The sequence below is a fragment of the Protopterus annectens genome, chromosome 14.part0 (genome assembly GCF_019279795.1).
Source record: "Protopterus annectens isolate FY-2018-M chromosome 14.part0, PAN1.0, whole genome shotgun sequence".
Taxonomy (NCBI): Eukaryota; Metazoa; Chordata; order Ceratodontiformes; family Protopteridae; genus Protopterus; species Protopterus annectens.
The window spans coordinates 1,151,606,088-1,151,629,302 of NC_056748.1; the positions used below are offsets into that span (position 1 = coordinate 1,151,606,088).

The following is a 23,215-nucleotide window of genomic DNA, read 5'->3' on the forward strand; positions in this document are numbered from 1 at the left end:
AATATGCTTCTTGCTATTAAGGAAGCATCCAGGCATATTGTCAGGACTCATCTGTGTAGTAGTTTTAGCTTTTAAAAGTGTTTTTAGGACTTAATCATGTGTGTTAGCTGGTGGGCATCGGTTTCAAGTACTTCTTGTGGGATAGACAGTGGGAAGAGAGATGGTTAAAGTCTGAGCCGAAGTTATCAGCCAGTAGATTAGCTATATCTTCAACTTCAGTGAAGATAACATTCACAGTCAGTTCAGCACATTGCTGCATTGCGCTCCTGAGATTTCTAACATAACATAAAACCAAAAAATGCCTTGTCATTATCTTTAGCCTGGGTGGCTATCTTAACCTCAAGTGTGACTTCCGTGGATTTAGCTAGGCATCTAATTTGTGTTTAATTTCATGATGAGAGCTCTATTATTTTAGGAATTGCTCTTCTTAATTTGTACTGTTTGTTGGTATTACAGTTCCACCATGGGGGTTTGCCTTGTGCTTGTTTCTGCAGGTAACAGCTGCATCGATGCAACTGTTTAATTGCTAGTATAGTTCCCTGAATCTAATATGCAACATCAACAAAACCTGTTGGAGAGACAGGTTTGTCTCCCAGAGGCTGCCCTTTCTCTGGAATAGACTTCCTGTACATGTCAAACAGAGCATCTTGCTGACCCTCTTCAAGCACAACCTTAATGAGTGGATGGGAAACCATAAATTTATCCCAAGGGTTCTACCTCTGTCGCTTACTGACAGGGGCGACAGGTACTGACTGAGGTTTCTTTTTGGGGATAAACTCTTGGCTAGGCTTGTAAGGGAATCAGGGCCATTTAGCCTAGTAACCTCCTATGATCCTATGAATCTTTACTGCAACATAAACATAACCTGCTTGCATGACACATGCCTCACTCAAGAGGTCTTCACCTTTGGAATTGAGTAAATGTGGGTAATGAATACTGAACAATGACATTTGTGAGGTCTACTACTCTCTATAACAGCGACCTGCTTTTGTGAGCACTCCTTTGCATGCAATTTTCATGTGTCATATAACAGGCTTGCAATCAACTGTATCAGCAAAATTTAACAATAAAAAAATATATATAATTAAAACCACTGTTATCGCTTATTCATACAAATTCCTCTTCCCTGTGCAGCTTTGCATTTTTAAAACGCACAGTAAAACTAAACCTATCAAAGTCTTTACTCAAAAATTCTCAATAAAGCCAAAAAACAATGGGAGACAATGGCCCAAAATTGGTGACTTCATTTTTTTTTAATATTAGTGTAATTCACTTAAAAAGTTAATAGAAGAGGTTTTGCATCAATGTGCATTTTCCCAACAGTAAGTATGAAACTAAGCCCTGTGGGACACCACTAGTAACAGGTTTCTTATCGGAGGTGGATTCACATATCCAGTTATGTGTCCTGTCAGTGAGCCAGTTTGCTATCCATGTGTTGATGTAGAATTTTATGCGTAACTCAAGTTTATCTATGCTCCCCAAGTGGAGAATTGTGTTGAAAGCTTTGGCCAGGTCTAGATGGCCTTGGTGCTTTCCACCAGATTGTGCAGGCATGGGAGGGAGCAGCATCCCCCCATGTTCGTACCTGATCTAGGATATCTGTACCTCTAGTTGAGGAGCTAACTAGTTATTCTGGGGTGTTTGTGTTGATGAACAAAAACTTCTTAGCAAGTGAACTATGGGTTGTATACATCTCCAAGTTCATTGAGGGATTGTTGAAGTCACCCATATAGTGTTAGGCTGAATGCTGAGATTCCAGCAGGTTTAGGTAGGACTATGAGGCATGGTTTTCTATACACATTTTAGGGTATCTGTTGCTAGCAAGGATATGATAGGTTTGCTCCTATGGTTAGTTGGGCATTGAGCAGCTCAAGTGAGTCCTGTTGTTGTTGGGCCAGTCTAGCAGTGTATTTTTCTGAATTAAAAGTTTATAACAAATTGTCATAATTTATTAAATAGGTTTCATAGGTTTATACTAGGCTATCTGCCCTAAGGCATTTATAAGCCTAGCCCAAAGTTTTGTGGCTTACACCACCCCTTATGTTAAAAAATACTGTGCCCATTAGTTTGTTGTGCCTCTGTCCAGCAGTGACACAGAGATGATTCCCGGGGTAAACCTACGATCTCTCATCCACCGGTCAAGATTTCTCTTGAACAGAGCCAGCGAGGCGTTCTGCCTCACATGGACTGGGATTCTATTCCACAACATAGGGAGTCTCTGGGTGACAAATCTATCCCTCCAGCATGTCCTATTTATATCCGTGCTAAGGTTTAAGTCGCTTGCTCTAGTGGATCTGGTAGATTTGGATTTTTTGAGGTGGAGCATGTCCATTAATTCCGGGTTGGACATGGCCTTGTATGTCAGGCACAGGTCACCTCTGAGCAGGCGGTATGCGACTGAATAGAGCTGGAGTTTCTTCAGTCTGGCAGCATATGACAGATTTTGGAGTCCCTTTATCCTTTTGGTGAGGAACTTTTGGGGTCTCTCCAATTGCTGCAGGTGTCAGGTGAGATACATCCCGAATGGGGCATTGTACTCGATCATTGGTCTGATAAGTGAAGAGTACAGGAGAACAATGACCTCACTTGATCTGGATGTGAATCCCTTCATGATCAGGTGGGCAATGTAGAAGGTCTGCACTGCACCACATCTTTTTCAAAAGTCACCTATATCAAGAAGGATTAAAAGGGACAGAGTAAAATCAGGGATGTCACTAAAAATCGAGGACAGTACAGATGTTCATAGGTAGGTACAGCTGGAGGGATAGATTCCTGTCCCATCATTGTGTCCCAAACACATTGTAGTTTGAACAAACAGAAGGGACACTACGCCATACAGTATACACCACCTCCATTACCCAATGGAATGCTGGGATAGGTTTAGACACCCTTCCCCCGACCTGTCATCATTGCTAATCAGAGAAAGGATGAATATTACATCACGTAATTTACATTACACTCCAGCAACTGCCACCGTCTCATAGCTGTACCGCATTTTAAACAACTCGGCACTCAGTACCAGCCTGTGATGGTTCTCAACAGGCAAAGCGTTTATAGCTATCACTACACGAGAACCAGTTTGAGTACAAACAATGAATAAAAAAAGTCACGCTCTTAAAGTTATTACCGTCTTATTATGCTAAACTCCCGTCTTGTGTAAGTGACGTAATTATGTGCGCTACGTTGGAGGTGGCGCCTAAACAGATGAAGCGGCTGCTTTGAATCAGTATGATTGGATAGAAATGGCTGGAATAACATAGTGTTGTTTGTACGAATCATTCGGAGTTTGTATTGTTTCAGGTGTTTAATCATTTTAAGTAATCTTTGAGACTGGATTTTGAAAACGACATGCATCGTTTTTGGAGAGGTTTAGATCTTTTATGTAGCATATAGGTGCGTATGTGCATGTGTCGCATTTTTACTTTTTTTCCCTAAATTTTGTAATGTTTATTGTCAAAACGAGAGGGGGACAAGGCATTGTGAGTTTTAAATCGAGTCTGGTAGTAAAAAATGTGTTGTCATAGATTACGTAGCATATATTTGCAATGTAAACTATTGCGAGAAAAGAATGTAGTCAGTCCCCTGACTGCCCAATGTTACTTTGTGATAGAAATACATAAAGCATAGCTCTCAACTTATCTCCAAGATTAGAAACCGATCCAGAAGTAATGGGGACCCTTCTTTTTAAACTGTTAGAAAAATTTACTTGAGAAGTTAGGATACGAGAGTGACCATATGCTTTTTTTAAATAAAATATCTGTAACTTATTTTCATTTGTATCAAGTACAATTCTCAGTCTTTTCTCCCAAGATTGCTAGTTTAAGGAGGGATAAAAGGGAGAGACTGAGCAACATTTTGAGTCAAAATTAAGGACATGCCTGAAAATAGAGGAAATGTGAGAGGTTGCCTGCTCCTGAACCCCAATAAAACTAAACTTCTACTCTTCTCCCCCACTAGTTGATCTACCACACTATCATTCTCTGCCGCATTTAACAATGGTAACCACTATTTCCCCAGATCATCACACCAAACTGCTAGGGGATATCAATAATCAATAGAGACATTTGACCTACAGGTCAACAAAACCGTACAGACCATCAATAAGAAGCTTGGATCACTGTATAGAAACAAGACATTTTTTAACCCCAGTGGCTAGGACTGCAATCGCCCGATCACACCTACGCTCTACTCTTTTTATATGCATCGCCTGTACTGTCAAACCTCAACAAATCTGAACTAGGTAAGCTGTCCCATAGCTACAATCATATTGCTAGATTCGCCACTGGCTCCACCTATAGAACCCACCACCACCACCAGAACCTTAAACAACTAGAGTGGCTAGAACTGCCCAGCTTAATTCAATTCAATCAACTCTTAATAGCTTACAAAGTTTTGTACCACACTGAGTATACCCCCTCACTTAAAAATATTATTAAGCCATATAGCAATCTGAGATCCCTACGGTCAGCCGATAAAACTACTGGTCCAAACCCACAAAGCTAATAACTCTGCTGGAGAATCCTGTTTGCCAACTTTGTTGGCAAAACTTGGAATTCGTTGCCAAACTATATCACCCTACAGTTCTTCAAAAGTCTCTTCAAAAAAAAAAAAACTCAAACAGTATCTCAAAGTGAATTGGCTATGCCCATGTACCAACCCTGATTTAAGTTATAAACTGAAAGCATATTCTGTAATTATCATAACTTGTAACTAGTTCGCCAAGCTCTGCTTCCACTCTGATGTCTCTTACTTTTAATTGTCTGTTCATGAGAATTGTGAGTCCCTCCCAGGGAACACTGCTAAGCCATTGCATGTAATCACTTTGTTTTTATAATTGTGTGCCAACTTCTGTGTAATCTATGTAAGTTTGTCTATGTGGAGCTTTTCTCCCTGGGCCTCCGCTGAAAATGGACATGTATCCAGTCGGACTATCCTGGTAAACAAATGTAAAATAAATAAATAAAGGAGGTATACATGAAAAGTTGGACAGTGTCAATGCCAGGGCAACTTGATCTTTGCAGGTAACAGCTGCCAGTTTTAAAATGCTGAATGCTGTCATCACAGTCCATATCTTCAGGTGGTTTTAATGACAACTGGCCATAACTCTTCCCCACCCCCAAACACATACAATATTTTGTCAGAGAGCTGTTTCTGGAATGTCAGTCCTTGAACCAAAAATACAGGATGGCTCCCATAACTATGTCAGAAAAGATTTAATAGGATCTGGCCACACACCTCCAAAATCTTTCTTCAGAGACCTTCCTGAGCTATGTCAGAAAATATTTTGAACTAGTGTGTTTAATTACTTCACCAGCAGTACTGAATTTGAGCCACCCTCACTTGCAGCTGGTGAGTTGAAAACATAGTGGTTAACATTTCTTCATGTACTCTCTTATTGTCGTACATTTTCTATCTCAGAGACAGGAAAACTTATTTAAAAATAATATATACACATGCACACACACTAATACAAGTATTGGCAAAGAATCAGACGAGTGACAATGCAAGGCTTTTCATATTTGGCGCATTGTTATGTCTATTAATTTATTCAGGTTTGCTTTAAATCATCTGGGGATACTAATTCCTTTGTGCCCATTGGCAGAGCATTCCAGATGAGAATCGCCCTGTAGTTAATGTACACTTTAAAGTTTATGTAATCTCAACATGAATTAGTAAGCAGCAGAAGAAAACATGCTTGTTAACATTAACCAGGCAAAGATATTTTTGAGGCCATTGCTGAATTTGGGGTCATAATGACAGCCCAACCTCAGTAGTAGTACTTCACTTGAAAACAAATGATAATCCTTCACATTTGCCTGCATCTGTGACCTCCTCTTTACTTTTAAAAGAAAAAAGGCTGTGTTACTGTATACATTATCTGTTAGTTCGGTATGCTATAATAGTTTATATTACTATTATGCGCATAATAGGCATTACTGCTTACATCTATCCCATCAGGCACAGTGTTGTAAAGAAATAACATTCCACCGAGGGGAGATGTAGATGGTCCATTATTTCCAAAATGAAATGCACCAGTGCTTTATGGTCCATTATTTCCCTATATTGACAGCTGTGGAGGGCGTTCTTGCACTTAGCAAGCAAGCATCTTTTCATTCATTCATTCATTTATTAATTTATGTATATTTTTATCTTTTGTTGTAGGTATTTTAATTTTAAATTGTGTTTTTGTTTCTCATTTTTAATGTCGTCCCTTTGTTGCTTATTTGTAACAGAATGTTTTGTGTATTTTAGAAATATCAAAATATTCATTTTATATCTATATGTATGTATATCTATATCTATATATATATATATATAGATATATATATATATATATATATATAGTGTGTGTATATATATATATATATATATATATATATATATATATATATATATATATATATATATATATATAGGTCTACTTTGATAAACACATTTCATCAAAGCCTCATTTTACTGAAAATGAATTGCCTGAGCACAATTCACGGACAACTCACTTTCCCTGAAAACTCATTTGATCTAAACGGGTATATGCTGTGTTCCCCACTGTAGTGAGATCCTGGAGTTAGTATATATAGTAAGGTGGGTTACGCCCTCCCCATTTTAAATGTTGTAAACCATAGACCTGGATTCTTACAAGTCAAATGTATAACTCTTTCCAGAAAATAATATATACCCAAACTATGTGTGGGGGGCTGTGCCCCCACACACGGGAAAGTGGCTAGGCTTAAAATGGCCTGCAAGGGCAGCTAGCCTAGTACTTGCCTGTGAACCTGTGGTATGCAGTGATTAAATCAGCTATGCAGTCTGTGTAAAGTTAGGACAGAAATAACTTCATTCTGGTTTTGTATGGAAAATTGGGAGAACACAACTAATTTTAGTTAACTTTTTTTAGACTTTAAGTTGCCTACCAAACTGCTAGACCAAAATTAAAAACAATTCCCATGGAATGAAGCAGCATAGGTCAAGTGCACACCATGATTTTCAGGCCACTTCCACAAAGATGTATTTGGAAATGGTATTTGTTTGACATGTATCTCAATTTTTCACTTTCTTTTCCACACCCTTTCTGGATGTTCTGGGTTGTTTATGCAACATTGTACAAGTGTGCTGTCCATAGCTGTGCATGACTGAATAATACACAAGTTGCCGTAAATAGTGGGTAAGGCTGGAGGTATATGTCATTCTTTTGCTCAGAGCTTTCGATATCCTACAGCTGCAACTTTGTGTCACCACTGATTGCGAAGAGGACCCATGTGTTTAAAACTCTTCTTTCATGGTGCTTTGAAACAGCTTACAAGTTATGCTACCGAGAGATGCTCTTTGGGAGGCTAAAGGAGTGTTTTAGTCAAACAGGAGGCCATACAGAAAATCTATAGCTATAAATAACTTTTTTAATTGAGAAGTATATTGAGCACTAAATAGTACCTGACTAAATGAATTTTTAGGAATGAAAAGTATATAACAAATGATGGGCAAAGTATATAACAATGTGGTATCATTATGGTACATCATACAAAATGCCCATAAAGAGTTCCAAGGTTTACATAAACTATCAGACCATTAACATGTGCAGGAGCGCAGGGGTGTAAAGATGGAGTCTGCCTGGCATCTACTCCAGTACATCTGTTGACATATTGTAAGAGTTCTGCATTGTGTGTGACAGGTCATTATTATTGTATTGAGAAAATGAATACTTGAAACTAGATAATTTAATCTTGCTGGGCGATTTTATCATTTCACGACTTGACTCGGCTTATTGATTTCCTTAAAGGGAAAAAATATTATCGGTTTACTTTTTGCAAATGTTTGAATAGTCAGCATAAAAAAGCTGTGTCCTCTGGGTAGTTCAGATCACAATGCATTTGAGTTGGTAGTGATTACAAATTCTCATTTAAAAAAACACCAGCCTAAGAATATTTTTGATAATACTAAACTTTATGATTTAAGCATACTGGAGTTTATTAGCTCATTTAATTTATCAATGACAAGCTCTGAATATATGATTAATATTTGGGATGCCTTTGAGCACACATATTGTGAACATCTACATAGTTGTAGACAGTGTCTGTTATTCTAAAAGTGTATTATTCTGGTTTAAGCACTTGGGCTTGAGGCCATTATTTTACATTAAGAGGGTTCGTGTTCTGCACTCTTGTGGGAAGAGAGGCTGGACTCTGTCCTTCTGAGCTGGGAATTTCTGGTTAAAGGCTTATAGTGCCTGCATATATGAACTGCTTCTTACTGAAATTGGTACACCTTGTTTGCTGTAGCATAGACTAGATCCAGGCCTGCTGAATCTAGCTTTGTTTGTATAACTTGAGCACTAATCCAGGCATTCTTTAAAGTATTCATTTGTATTTATTACTGCTGGTAGTAACTTGATTAAAGTGTAGCTATCATTTCTAAGTCTTTTGGATTAAGCACTTGGGCTTCAGACCAGTTGTTTTACATTAGGAAGGTTTGTGGCCTGCACTGTGGTGGCAGGACAGGTAGCTTACATCCTTCTAAGTTGGGAACTGCTGATTGAGAGCTCAGTGTCTGTTATTCTAAAAGTGTATTAGTTCTGGTTTAAGCACTTGGGCTTCAGGCCAGTTATTTTACGTTAAGAAGGATTGCGGTCTGCACTCTTGTGGGAGGAGATGCTGGACTCTGCCCTTCTGAGCAGGGAATGTCTGGTTAAAGGCTTATGGTGCCTACATATTCTAACTGTTTCTTACTGAAATTGGTACACCTTGTTTGCTGTGGCATAGACTAGATCCAGGCCTGCTGAATCTAGCTTTGTTTGTATGCTTGTTGTTTGTTTGTTTCCCTGAAACACGGCCTTTTAGCACTTCTGTGGATCCCTAGTGATATCTGCATTGCTTACTGTACTTATTTCCTTGTTTCACTTGAAAGTTACTGTTTGTCATTTTTGCATTTAAGTTACCTGTAACACATTGCATTTAAGTTACCTGGCACTTGCTCACTAAAGCAATTATATAAGTCAGCTCTAAAAAATTAAAAGCATTACACCCTCACAAACTCCCCTTGAGTACCTTGTTCCCCATTGGCCCTTTTTTTCAATTATAAAGGAATTCCTAATACTATTCTAGCATGTCCAAAGGTCAGTTGTCAATCTCCTCTCCGGTCCAGCTGGTGAATCTGGGAAACTTGAGGCAATGTTACAACTGCCTCATGTACACAGACAACCCTCTCCTCCTTCCAACAAATTCCAACACATGTGAGAGATGCAACCATATAGCCAAACCGGAGGCTAAGTTCTCTCAACTCAGTACTGGCGTAACCAGTCAGGAGGAGAAGGAAACCACACTCACTACAATTCCAGTCTCACATAGACCTACCACGACAACAAACCAAACACATAAACATACTCGGAGGCTCTAAATAAAAATCTGCCTAAGCAGCAGAGACCTCCAAAGCAGACACCCAAGCAACCGCTACCCCAAAACAAAACACGTGCAACACATAGCTCACAAAGCCAGTGTGCCGAACAGTCACAGCCCTTAAGGCTAAACAACACACCTGATACACTTGTAATAGGTGACTCTATCTTCAGGCACACTGACGTCCCGCTCACCAGGCTGAACAAGGAGAAGGTCACTGTGAGCTGCCTGTCGGGCACTAGGATCCGCCACATAACACAAGCACTCAGGTCACTCCAAGGCAAGTACAAATATGACTCTTGTCATTGTCCATGCTGGTGTGAATGACCTGAGACGTACCTCCCTGGACTACATGAAAAGAGACATAGAGGAGCTCTCTGAGCATGTAGCCCAGGCCGGTATGACCCTGATCTTGAGTAGCATCTTACCCTCACCAAGAATGATGCCACAATATGAAGACAAGATGATCAATTGCAACAATTGGCTTAGTGTTGGTGTCATTCAAAGGGGATCCAATGCCTGTCAGCCTGGGATGACTTGCTCGACAAGCCACGATGCTTCGCTAGGGACGGCTTGCACTTGTCACCCCTGGGCTTTCGGATATTGGCAAAGGCTCTTGCTACCCCCATAGTGCCTTTTTTCGGCAAGGCTCAAAAGACAAACCCACCTCCATAGGTATCACAAGGGATAAGAAACTAAGAGTAATGCTACTCAACGCCAGAAGTCTAAACCTCAAGATGCACGCACTCAAAACTCTCCTTAGCATGGGGAACATCGATATCTGTGCAGTAACAGAAACCTGGTTCAAGGCTCCCGAGAGCACCCCAGCACTATCAGGTTATACCTCATACCATGCTTTTCGGCCCCAAAACTTGGACCGAACCACAAAAGGAGGGGGGGTATCAATATTCGTCAAAGATACCCACACCTCCAGGTTGGTGGCACAGCACGAAACATCAGAGACTATCCATGTGCAACTAACTGTGGGTAAAACTGCCTTCCAGTTTATAGCCTGCTACAGACCACCCTCCCAAACACAGGCACCCCACTCGGCCTTCCTGAGAATACTGGAAAATATGAAGGTCTCTCCAAACACCATTATATTGTGCGACTTCAACTACCCAAACATAGACTGGGAGCATTACTCTAGCTCCAGCACCCTAGCCCAAAGGTTCCTAGAATTTATAAACTCAAATGCTATGGAACAACTTGTTACCACTCCCACAAGAGCGGAAAACATACTGGACCTGATCATCACCAACATGGGGACACTATGCTCCAGACCAGAAGTGTATCCCTCACTGGTAAGATCAGACCATAAACTAATCTCACTGGATATTCACATCCCGACCCCACCCCCTGCCCAGAAAACCACAGTGAAAAACTTCTCTAAAGCAAATTTCACACGCCTCAAAACCGAGGCGAAATCCTTCAAAGCCCCCGGGCCTGTGGAAAATACGGCCCAGACCGCAGAATCCTTTATAAACGCATTCTATGAACACCTTCAGGAATGCATGGATTATGCAATCCCAAATAAAACCAAGACCCAATCCTCCAAAGGCAGACGTCCTGTCTGGTGGACCCCAGCCATAAACAAACTATACAATAGAAGGAGGAAGCTACTACATGATAGAGCAAAATCCCGAGAGGGGAAGGCATCTCTGATCAGTATTAGCAAAAAACTACGGGCACTCATAAAATCGTCTAAGGCCAGCTTCGAGAGAAAAATTGCACAGGACACTAAGGGTAATCACAAGGCTTTCTTTAGTTATGTTAGGAACCTGGGTGGGAATTCCCAGATATGCTCAGAATTAGTCCAAAATGACAAAAAATACACCGAGCCCACAGACATTGCCAACATCCTAGCTGACAGGTTCAGTGCAAACTTCTCCCCCCCCCCTCCCCACCAAAAGGGCAAATATCTATCCCAACAGAGTGCTGCCTCCCTGACATCTCAGATGCTCAGGTAAGAGCCGCCCTCTCCAAAGCAAAAAACACAGCATCAATGGGACCAGATGGTGTCCCGGGCTGCTTCCTACATGAACTCCAAGAAGAGCTAAACCCAAACATAAAACTACTGTTCAATCTTAGCCTTACTACAGGATATGTACCCAAAGAGTGGCGTACAGCAACAGTGGTCCCTCTCCACAAAGGTGGTGCCTCAACGGATCCTGGAAACTATCGCCCCATAAGCCTAACTAGCTTGGTCTGCAAAGCTATGGAAAGGATCATCATGGACCTCATAAATAAAGATATTGGGGACCTACAGACACTGGATCCTATCCAGTTTGGCTTTGTTAAGGGCAGATCCTGCCTATTAAACCTAGCCGATTTCTTTGAAACAGTCACCAAGGCCATTGACAAGGGGAAGGTGGTCCACACAGCCTGCCTGGACCTCGCAAAAGCCTTCGATACAATACCCCACTCGGGCATTATAGATAAGCTCACCAGCTTAAATATAAACCCCTATGTCATTAGATGGGTTGCAAACTGGTTCAAGGACAGAACCCATATGGTTAGAATTGCTGGAGCCATGTCAGACTCCAAACCAGTTACAAGTGGCGTCCCACAAGGCTCAGTCCTGGGACCTCTCTTGTTTGGTATATATTTCTCGGCGGTACAGGCCAACACAGAAGGACTGTGGCTGAGCAAGTTCGCAGATGACTGCAAACTGGGCGCCGTAATCAACTCTCCAGCCGACACAAGCATCCTTCAGAAGGGCCTCATAGAAACAGACAACTGGTGCCAGAGCCATGGCCTCAAGCTAAATGCCAAAAAGTGTATAGTCATCCCCTGTGGCAAAAACAAAGTGCCCACAAATTACCACATAGGTGGTAATCCATTAAGTACAGAAGAAGTCATTAGGGACCTGGGGACCCAAGTTGATAGCAATCTCTCATTTGACAACCACGTGGCCAAAGTGGTTAGAAAAACATTTTATATAGCCCACCTAATCATGAAGGGATTCACGTCTAGATCAGGGGAGGTCATCGTGCCACTTTACTCATCCCTCATCAGGCCCATAATTGACTACAATGCCCCTTTTGGGATGTACCTTACCAGGCACCTGCAGCAACTGGAAAGACCCCAAAAGTACCTCACCAAGAGGATGAAAGGGCTCAAACAGATGCCATATGCTGCCCGGTTAAAGAAACTCCAGCTCTACTCAGTGGCATACCGCCTGTTCAGAGGTGATCTGTGCCTGACGTATAAAGCCATGTCCAACCCGGAATTAATGGACATGCTGCACCTCAGAAAATCCAAATCCCATCGAGCTACGCACTCGAGAGACTTGAACCTCAGCACTGAAATAAATAGGACATGCTGGAGGGACAGATTCATAACCCAGAGGCTCCCTTCACTCTGGAATAAAATCCCAGTCCAGGTTAGGCAGAGTCCCACATTTCCTCTCTTCAAGAGGAATCTTGATGAGTGGATGGGAGATCGTAGGTTTACCCCGGCTATCACTTCTGTGTCACTGTTAGACAGAGGCACAGTATACTAACCTCAAAAAAAGGCATAGCAAAATTAATTTAAAATGGGTGGCGAAAGCCAAACACACTCTGGCTAGGCTTATAAATGCCCTAGGGCAGATAGCCTAGTATGAACCTATGAACTGTACACAGAAGATGTGAGACTTGCTCACCTCCTTGGTGGAATGCATCTCATTCTAATAGTGAAAGAAAAAAAGGAAGTTTAGTATATGGGAGAAGATTTAAGACTGCTGCAGCAAAAAGAGGTTCGAATTTAGCTAATGGAAGATTGGGGGATGCTCTATTAAAAGGAAAATCCAAGTATGAAGAGTGTTTTCTGGCTAATGTTTCAATAAAGAAATTCTGTTCTTGTGTTAAGAAATTTAACAGTGAAAAAATGGAGTGGGTCCTATTATTGTGAATAAACAGGTAATGCAAACAGGATTAGAAATTGTCCAAGTTGTTTAATAACATTTCCTGGGTAGTGACTCAGCCTGTGGTTAATTGTCATGTTAGGAGCACTTTTGAAAACGGCACCCATGTTTATCCTTTTTCAACTAGGACACTGAGAGAAAGTTGCTGGGCTGTATAAGACGTAATGGCTTATTAGGCGTTGATAGTTTTGCAGGGTATTTTTGTTTGCTTATGCTAAATATCTATGTGCAACTATTACATTCTTCTCTAATACAGTGTTGCTTTATGGTTATGTCCCATCAAGTTGGAAGTGTGTAGATAATATACCTTTTCATTAAGGTGGCTTTGTGGATATTTCCAGTTATAGGTTAATTAGTTTGACACTTTGTTGGTGGGCAAGAGCTTTGAAAGATGTTGATCTGTTCTGAATATTGACTATAAATAGGGTTGCTTGTTGGACTTCTCTCAACACGCTTTCATATAGAACAGATTAACTTTCAGTAATTTGACAACTTTTTATTAACCTTGGTTCAGCGTTTATCTGTTGTGGTTTATATAGATCTAGTCGAGGCTTTTGATAGTGTTCCACATAACGTAATGTATGAACAGTTGAACTTATGTTATTCAATGGTTTTCAGACTGGAATAGTGGGAGAAAGCAAAGAGTTAGAATTAAGAAGTATTAATCTAACTGGGCTGATATGCTTAAAGGAGTTCCTCAAGGCTGTGTATTTGGCCCAGTGTTATTTAATACAGTCCCTTCCTTCATAACAAAATCTCCTTCCATCTGACAAAATACACGGGTATTAAATTTGGATGTGTTGTGACAGCATTAAGGGACATTTGATTAATTTAATTTGTATTTGAGTGAATTATCTCTTTGGTTAAGTTATAATGGGTTAAAAAGGATAAATGTGGTATCCTTTATTTTGATAAACGTAGTCTGGTGGTTAATGTGAAACTAGGGTCCATAGATTTACTGAATTTATCTGAATGTAAAGATTTGGACATCTAAGTTTGTAACCATTTCAAGTTTAGATCACACATCCAGATTGCTCAGTTATAGCATTACTTTTTAAGAACTTTGTTTCATAACATAGAACTATTTAAAAAAAAAAGTATTTATTGCGTATGCTCCCCATTTTATTGAATATAATATGCAGTTTTGTATATATAGTAAAGGAGGTTTACTGATTTAAGGCAGTCCAAGGAAATTTGTCAAGAGAATTTATGAGGTGAAAAACTTAACATATCAGTCCAGATTGGAAACCTTAGATCTTTTTTCTATAAGTTGTAGGCTTGGGTGAGGCTTTCCTATTGGGTATTAAGCAGTGAGGAGCTCTGTTTATTATTAAATATTTTAGCTTCTAGATTCCGTTCGAATTGCTTCTAGATTCCGTTCGAATTTCTAGGGGAGTTAATTTACTCTTTCAAAAGTGGTACGTATAGAACTGTCACTCGATCTAAGTTTGTATCACATTCTATGGTATGCTTGTAGAATAGACTTCTCTGTTCGTCCTGCAATCTGAATGTGTATATTTATTTAAATAACATTGATTACTGTGCAGGTACTAAAGCTGTCACATTTATAATGGAGTCTGTGTTTTTGAATGGCTTCTGTCCCAATGCAGTTATTTTTAAACTAGTGAAACTATAGCCACTATGTGATTATTTAAATATCTACTCTTCTAGTGAAATATCTTGCACATCTGCACTGTTTGTTGTAAGGATCATTGGAGTCCAACAGTGATGTGAAGATTATGAAGCATTGTGGACTTGGCTTCATGCTTATGGAAGATTGTCTAAAGCTTGCCCTGCAGGCCAGTTGAACTAAGTTCTTCTTAATGTCACTACTCGCTACCTAGTTTGTATTATCTAGAGGACATGTGACTGTATGACCAAAAGGCAGCCTCTCCAGTACTGTGAGCAGATAATCTCTGAAAAGAGCTATAGAAGTTGCTGTTAACTGTGTGGACAGCTCCCTAACCTTTCCAGTCAGTCTTGTATTTGTCATAACTAAAGGTAATACACTTGACTATTGGCTTTGAAAGGGTCATTTTAATGAATTTGACTGTTAGAGAGCAACTACAGGCCTATGTAACACTCCATTACTTTTGATACTGATTGGAGGTGGGCATTGAGATAAGGAGCATGCTCTTTTTTGCCTTTGTGGAAGGGTACATTAACTGTAGCTTTATATGTTTTAGTTGTTTGCCTTTCTTCAAACTGTACTTGGGGGGGGGGTAGTAGCATTTACGCTACAACCGTGGCGGCGGATTTTAGGCATTCTAGTGGGAGGCCACCTAAGGAATAAAAACCTGTTTGAAATGTTAGATTCGTTTTGGGTGTGATTTTTGCTAGGCTTGACAGTTTCAGCTTCAGAAGTGGAAATCGGGGAGTAAATTTCAGTATGGTGTTCCCAGTTTTGCTGTTTCTGTTTTGAGAGAATTATGGGTGTTCTTTTGGCTGAGCTGACTTATCCTACTTAAGTAGTTGGCTGATTCCCTATTAAAACTGCCTGAGGTTATTGTAGGACAGCTTGTGGTGCAGAAGTTAGATCGCTGCCTTGCAGTTTATACGTCTTCAGTACAGTTCTTGCCTGGAATGTCTTTTGTGCAGAGTCTGCATGCTCTTGTATTTTCTTAGAGTTTTCCTGGGTTTTAATGGTTTCCTGCTGTGCCACAACATCTGCTATAGGTGAACTGACAATCCTTAAGACTGCTTGTGAGGGGGGTGTATGTGTCTGTCTGTCTGCATGCCTTTTTGTATCCTAAGATGGGTTGGTACAGCAGCATTGCAGTCAGAATTACTTTCACTGCAGTGTGATCACTGAGTGCTAGGAAATAATTCAGTTTCCTCAAGACCCTGAGTTGGATTAAGTGGTTAATTTTGATGTAATAAATGAATGTCTGCCATGATAAAGTGTAGCATTTTGCTTTTGACTAGCACTTCCTTTACATTGTTTTTGGGTTTCTTATGGACTGCAGTGAGGCAAATAATCTAGCAACTGTGCCAAAGCCAGTCTCTGTCCCTATGACTTTGAGATTTTATATTTTGCTGCTAAACATCAACAGTATACTGGTGCCATGTAGAGGGTTTAGATGAGAGAGGTGGAGACTTGTTGAGTGTTTATTATGGAGCACTGAGTTAAACTAGATGGCTTTAAAGTTCCTTGTGTTTCCTGAACAGCTGTCTTTGTGGACTTTGCTTTGTCAACAGGAGGGGCAACTTTGGGCAGTGGTTGCTGATGGCATTTGCTATAACCCCTGTCTCTAGACCAAATCTGCTTCTGGCAAAATCACAATCTAGTGTCCCTATCAGATCTTTTCTTTTTTGTGGTAGTAAGGCAAATTAGTTTGGCAGTGTTGAGGATGGGTGTATATATGCATCGGCAGATGTTTTCCAGTCAGTACTCCCCTTTTTGTAATGTCAGTGTTACAAGCTGTCAGAAGATAGCAGAGAGTTTTAGTCATTTTTTTTGTGAATACCAAAGGATTGTGTGTGTGCACAGTGCACTACAATGTTTGATTTGTTAGTTTTTCGTATTACTTGTGTAACCCTGTTTTCTGTCCTGTTGAAGTTGGTCAGTAGTAATAGTGCATGTTAGATCACTTTTTATTAGTGGGTCATCCATGGACCTCAGAAACTTCTGACCCATAAGCCTAGCTAGTTTCACTTGTAAAGGCATGGAAAGAATAATCATAAACATGATGATAAATAACTATATAGGAAACATTCAGACACTGCATTGGATCCAACCGAGTTTGGCTTTGTCAAGGACAGGTCACGCCTATTCAACCTGATGGACTTATTCAAGATTGTCATCAAAGCAAAGGATGAGGGAAAATTAGAGTAGGCTGTGTACTTTGACCAGGCCACAACATTTGACACAATAGCCTAAATTTAGGTATAACCCCCCCCCCCCCATGTCACCCTCTGGCTAGCCAGGTGGCTTACAGATAGTCTCGCCTCGCCTGACTTTTTGTGACTTTTCTGCACAAAAAGGCTAGTAAGTAGCAGAGTTCCCCAGGGCTTGGTGCTCAGGCCACTTCGTTTTGGCCTCTGCTTCTCTTAAGTCAGGGTCAGCATCAAAGGTATCTGGCTGGCCAGGTGTGTAGATGATTGGACAACTTGTTATAGCATCTAGGTCCAAAGATGTCAATGTTCCATTGTACTGTACCCTCATAGTTCATAGATTGGTACTAAGCTAACTGCCCTTGTGAGCCATTTTAAGCCTAGCCAATTGTCCATTGTGAGACTCAAACCCTGCACCTTGTGTTTGTAAGGCAAACACCTTAACCATTAGGCCACCCTCCCACATTAGACCAATTATGGAGTACAATCCTCCCTTTGATGTGTACCTTACCAGCCACATGCAACAACTGGAGCATCCACAGAGGTTCCCTTCAAAATGAATATGTGATTTTGGCGACGTCCTACATGGACCACCTCAAAGCCTTATCCTTGTACACGATCTCCTACAGACTTCTGAGAGAAAATATATGACTGACCTTCAGAGCATTCTCTGATCCAGCCCTTACAAACCTGTTGCACATTTGCAAAATGAGTGGCATCAGTAAATCCAGTTTAGGGACCAAAACTGTGCAACATAAATAGGAAATGTTAGAGGGACAGATTTGTGTCCCAGAGACTGCTCCTTCTCTGGAACCGGTTCCCATCCATGAAGCAGAGTTCTCCCTACACTTGAATAAGTGTTTGAGGAATAGTAATTTTATCCCATTATGTCGCCCATGTCCCTATTGGAAAGAGAGTTTGTAAATGCTCACACTCATACCCAAGCTGTAGCCCCTATAAAATGAGTGGTGTCAAAACCTGCCGGTTACTTTTGGGTACCATGCCTAGGAGTAAAAATGCTTTTAGGGTTGTTAGCTTTATTGCCTGTGAGCTGTCTATATGTATCTTCTGCTGCTTTCAAGATAATGTCACACTGGAATATATCGTAGCCAGATAGTTTAACTTCTAAGCACAGCCAGGTTTCTGATATGGCAAAGTGATGATGGTCAGTCCAAGTATATTTGTTTGCAAAATACAGAATTTATTGCAGGTGCTCATCATTGCTGTAGGTCAGTTTCTCCATGAACAGGGGGGTCTAGGACTTAGGATGGGCAGTGGTCAACAGCTCAGCTGAGGTAACACTTTTTTGTTTGACACTTTAAGACTGCTAAGATAATGCCCTTGTGAAGAGTCCTCTCTCCTGGGGCTTTGGAGTTGATTTTATTAAGTGTGGAGGGTTGTGTTCTCCACAGAAGAACACTTTCATTGTTTTCTCTTTGGCTGTTTTATTTCAGCCATCTAGCTGTTGACATTGTAGCCAATTTTTGTCTATTATACTGTATTTTGAATATACTTTGCCATCAAGTAGATCTAATAATGCTGGTTTCCTGAGGCACTATATAGTAGCATTTAAGGTTTTTAGATTAAACATATTTAGAGATCTTTTTTTTTTCAGAAGCATGTTGTTGAATTGCAAATGTGGCATGTCATAGCACCTTTGTTTGTGTAACCGGGGTTAGGGGTCGCCACAGCGGAACTCCAGTCCGCTAATGATTTGGTAGTTGATTTTTACGTGCCGAGTTACCAGCCCTGACGCACAGCCTTCAACAAAGGTACGCCCATTTACGCATGTCTCCACGCAGAAGACGCTCTAGCTCAGAATCGAACCGGACAGCGTCTTACTGTGAGGCGACAACGCTACCGCAGCACCACCACCGCTACTTTAGTATTAAATTCACTGTGTGCGGCCTTAAATGCATTCCTTGAGAAATGTATGTAGGGTGGTGGTTTAGGACTTGACAGAAACATCCTGTGATTGGTCACTTGATCAAATATGTGCAAGAGTATGCTTGGCCAATGGTTGGATATATGGGGTAGTGGTGGACATAAGGAAACTTGACATTAGCAGAATGGAAGGATAAGCCTGTACATGCCTCCTTACCTTGATGCGGAGGATGCCAGAAAAATTTTCCAAGTCCAGACCCAAGGCTTAGCCTTTGGGCCCAAGTGAGCTGACTAGTGGCAGCTAGGCATGGAAATAGTATACATAATTTTCTGTGAAGAAAATTACACACTGTCATCTGTATTAGCATGTCTGCCTGAAGTTTTGTACATAGTTTAATGGCAGCATGACTAGCTATGATATTGTGAATAAGTTCTTACATGGTGATCGATACTCTGTTTGTACAGGATGTTTAAAGAGTTGAACAGTGTTCTATTACATGTCTGCGCATGTTTGTGAAGGATATTCTTAATGCTGACTGTCAGAGTCAGCTGACTACAAATGATGTCATCAGAATGTGTTCAGATGCTCTTTGTGTACTGCCAGAGACTGAAAGACGGGAAGGAACTTTGAAAATCAACGGCTGTTCTTTTAAAGAGTGAAATGATAGTAAGAACTGGAACAGTTGAGACAGTTAACCTAGCTTATAAAAGAGTCTGCTGAAGACAGTTTAAACAGTTGTGTTGAGATCAGTTCAGTTCACAGTTCAGTAGTAGTTGTTAAGTTGTGTTCACAGTTGTACTGAGCAGTGGGTACCCAAAGGACTTGCCAAGAACTGTAAGCCTGCCTGTGCTGTGTTGTAATATTTAGTTTAGATCAGTGCCAGTGTTCTTTAGCTATAATTTCTTATATGACTAATCCAGAGTTTTTCCTAAATGTTGGATTTCTGTCCGTCAGTATTAATTTCATTTTCTTGGTGATTGAGTTCTGTTTGTTTATTAAGATTACTGTTTTATATTTTTAATCATTTTGCTAGGTATTAAATATTTTTATTATCTTACATTGTGGCTGGTCAATTAGTGTACTATTTAGTGATTTGAGTGCTTATAAGCCACTCCAAGACCCTGGCTGCTTTAGGTCATTTGCTACCATTTGTTTTAATGTCTAATAGATGCTATGTTAGGTAGCAGCCCGTTATTATTATTTTGAGGAAGGGACACAGCTGGAAGTCTGTCAGGTTTCCCAGAAATGTTTGAATGTGAGATTTAATTTGCGTGTGTGTGTGTGTGTGTGTGTATCAGAGGTTTTAAACTGGGACACATTGCTCTGAAGTGTGTAGTAAGGAGTTATACTGGGGTGGACAGAGGTATACAGTACAGTCCCAGGTTATAGGGTGTTCCTGTTGTGCTCTTAGGGAAAATTTTGAAATATTACTCCTTTTTAAGTGACTGTCTCACGAGTTAGTAGTGAGGATTGAAGTTTCTTAGTTACTGACCCAGGATGGTAGGGGCATCATCTCATATTGGTGGCAGTTAGGTGGGGTATTAACTGGACAGCACATCTTCATTGTTAATGTTTATGAATTTCAGGAGCCCCTGAGTGAATGGGGCTTGTGTCTGTAGTTTAACAGGGTGTCTGATGTCAATTTTCATTCTATCCTCAATTGATGGAACTATTGGGTTTGGATATGATCATCTGATCCGACTTCGGCGTTACTAAAGCTTGTGGAACCAAAAAGGTGTTAAGTTCTTCCCTTACCCATAATGTACCAACCCCTAACGTAACCCCAGATTTTATTTGCTGCTTTTTGCAAAAATACATGGTCAGCCTGAGTTCTTGATCTTGTATTAAGATAACCGATTTTTTCTTGATATTTTTCCTCCTTGACATAGGGTAAGAGAAAAAAATGTGTTTCTATCACTCTGTGTATTTCTCTCTTACCATTATTGGTAGTTTTTTTACCTTATAATCTCTTTTTTGTACACATTAGTGTAGTTCTTAGTACCATTATTGGTATGTTTTTGTCTCTGAGTTTATTAAAGTTGTATTTTCCCTTTTGTTTGTAGTTATGTCTGATAAAGGACCTGCCAGCTTCAAAAAGTGTCAAAAGTATTGGCATAAATTACAGCTTTTTGATGCCCACATTTTATGTGTTTATTGTTTAGGCCCTCAACATTTACAAGAGGATTGTTCTGTCTGTAAAAATCTTCAACCCTAGGGCCATAGCATATAGAAAAAATAAACTGATTATTAAAAGGATTGCTCCCATCTTCATTCGGAGAGGCTATTGCTCGGACTCAATCCCCCAAGACGAAGATTAAAGGTACCTTGACTAAGTCTCCAAGACCTTCCACTTCTTTGACGACTCCATTGGAGCCGCTGAAGAAGAAATCTAGATTGAATCCAAACACCACAGCAAAGCAATCTCCGAAGACATTGCCGAGAGCAAAAATATTCTCCAAGCTTAGATAAAGTACCTTTTAGGGTGCTGTCTCCCTTTCTAGAGGGACCTCTTTCTAGGTCACCATCCCTTGCCTCAAATTGTTCTTCCAGAAGTCTAACTGAGAAAGATGTGGACAGAATGATGAGGAAATTCCTCTTGGTGCAGATACAGATGGGTGTTCATCTGGCTCCTACCCCTTGGGTCAAGGAGTCCATCCATCTGTCACACCTTCATTGTCTGTTCCTTCTATGAGTCTGGTTGTTTGAGTCCCTGGATCTGAACTTAATGGGTCTGTCTGACTCTGATTCAAAGACTATTCTTGACTGCACTGGCTCAGACATCTTTGGATCTGGATGAGTCCTAGAGCCAAAGCTGCCTTGTTGGATCCGAGTTGTTGGAGTCAACTGTGAGGTTTTAGGACCTGTCTTTACCCCTCGGAGCTTCGACATTGGATAGCTTGGCTCCAACTTTCGCCCCGGGGAGGTTGCTCTTGGAGCAGAGGGAGGCAGTGGTCCAGAAGCCTGTCTTCTCCAAGCCGGTGTCTTCACTACCTCAGATGTAGCTCTCTCCAGAGAGCAGGAAGAGGGTGTTTTTGTTGAGGCAGGATGGACAGATCCAAACCTTCAGATCTCCCATCTGGTTCCCAGATGTTTCTGCACTTAGAGCCACATCAGTCTACACCACAGGGACAGCCAAATCAAGGCATCCAGACCACCCAACAGGGTCTTACAATCTCTTCACTGGAACATCCCACTGAGGAAGTGCAAGAGGAGGCACTTGGACTCTCCATTTGGAGACATTCTTAAGGTCTTCTTTAAACAGAGAGGTGGTAGTTGGACCTCCAGCAACTCTTCACCAGAGGAGTCGATATTTATGGAAGCCTTCAGAGCTGGCCCGTCTACCTCCTGGGTTACTCTGCCCCCCCCGACAAGCTTGTTGATTTAGTCTTTATTTAGGCGTGGAAGGAACCCAACTCAGTTGGAGTGAATCCCTAAGAGGCCAGATTGGATTCTGGCTCCACCTGCTGGGAAGGAATTCTGAAGTAAGGGGATGCCAGTGGATGCCATAGTTGTGGTTTGTGGCCACCAAAAAGGAACTTTCTGAACAAAGCTCAGCTCTTCATCCCCCTACCCAGGGGTCTTGGCCGATGGACAGATTTGGGAAACATGTTTATGCATTAGTGACCTTTGCTCTTAGGTTGCTGAATTATTTGGCACATTTTATTAGGTTACAAAGGGACTTGATCAAGGAACTTTCAAAATCCCTTTCAGGGACCATTACTGCTGAGGCTCAATCGTCTGTGGCCTCACTGTTTGCTACAGTCCAATCCATTTCAAATTCGTCCATGAGGCTTATCTCGCATGCAGCTAAACATGCCTCAAGATCAGTGGGTTCAGGCATATCTATTAGGAGGCATGCATAGATGTACTTATGTGACTTTGAGGAGCATTTCAAGTCCTCGTTTGTCAGTGTACCTTTTGATGGCAGATTGTTGTCTGGCTCAGAAATGAAGGATACACTCTCTAGGTGTGAAAAGGATGGAAAGATTCTCTCTGCAGTGCCATTCTTTTTCAATCTCTCAAAGGTGGTTGGATGACATTGATTCAAAAAGTCAGATGGTCCATTCCAGGACACAAGTGGAGGTAGTTCCCCTAGGGGTAGGGGGGAGCTCTAGTGGACGACAACACACCCACTGAAGAGGAGGCCTGCAAAATTCAGGTATCCAGAGATTCTTTTTCCTGATGGACCCTACCAGCGCTCCT

General features: G+C 41.0%; 1 protein-coding gene across 2 annotated transcripts in view; it reads left to right on the plus strand.

The window, feature by feature from the left end:
* Nucleotides 1–3,109: 3,109 nt before the first annotated feature.
* Nucleotides 3,110–23,215, plus strand: part of DNA2 (DNA replication helicase/nuclease 2) — a 1,108,563-nt gene continuing 1,088,457 nt past the window's right edge. For both annotated transcript variants that reach the window (XM_044056952.1, XM_044056951.1), the window contains exon 1: nt 3,110–3,393. The gene's annotated coding sequence lies outside the window, so the exon portion shown is untranslated. The remainder of the gene's footprint in view (nt 3,394–23,215) is intronic.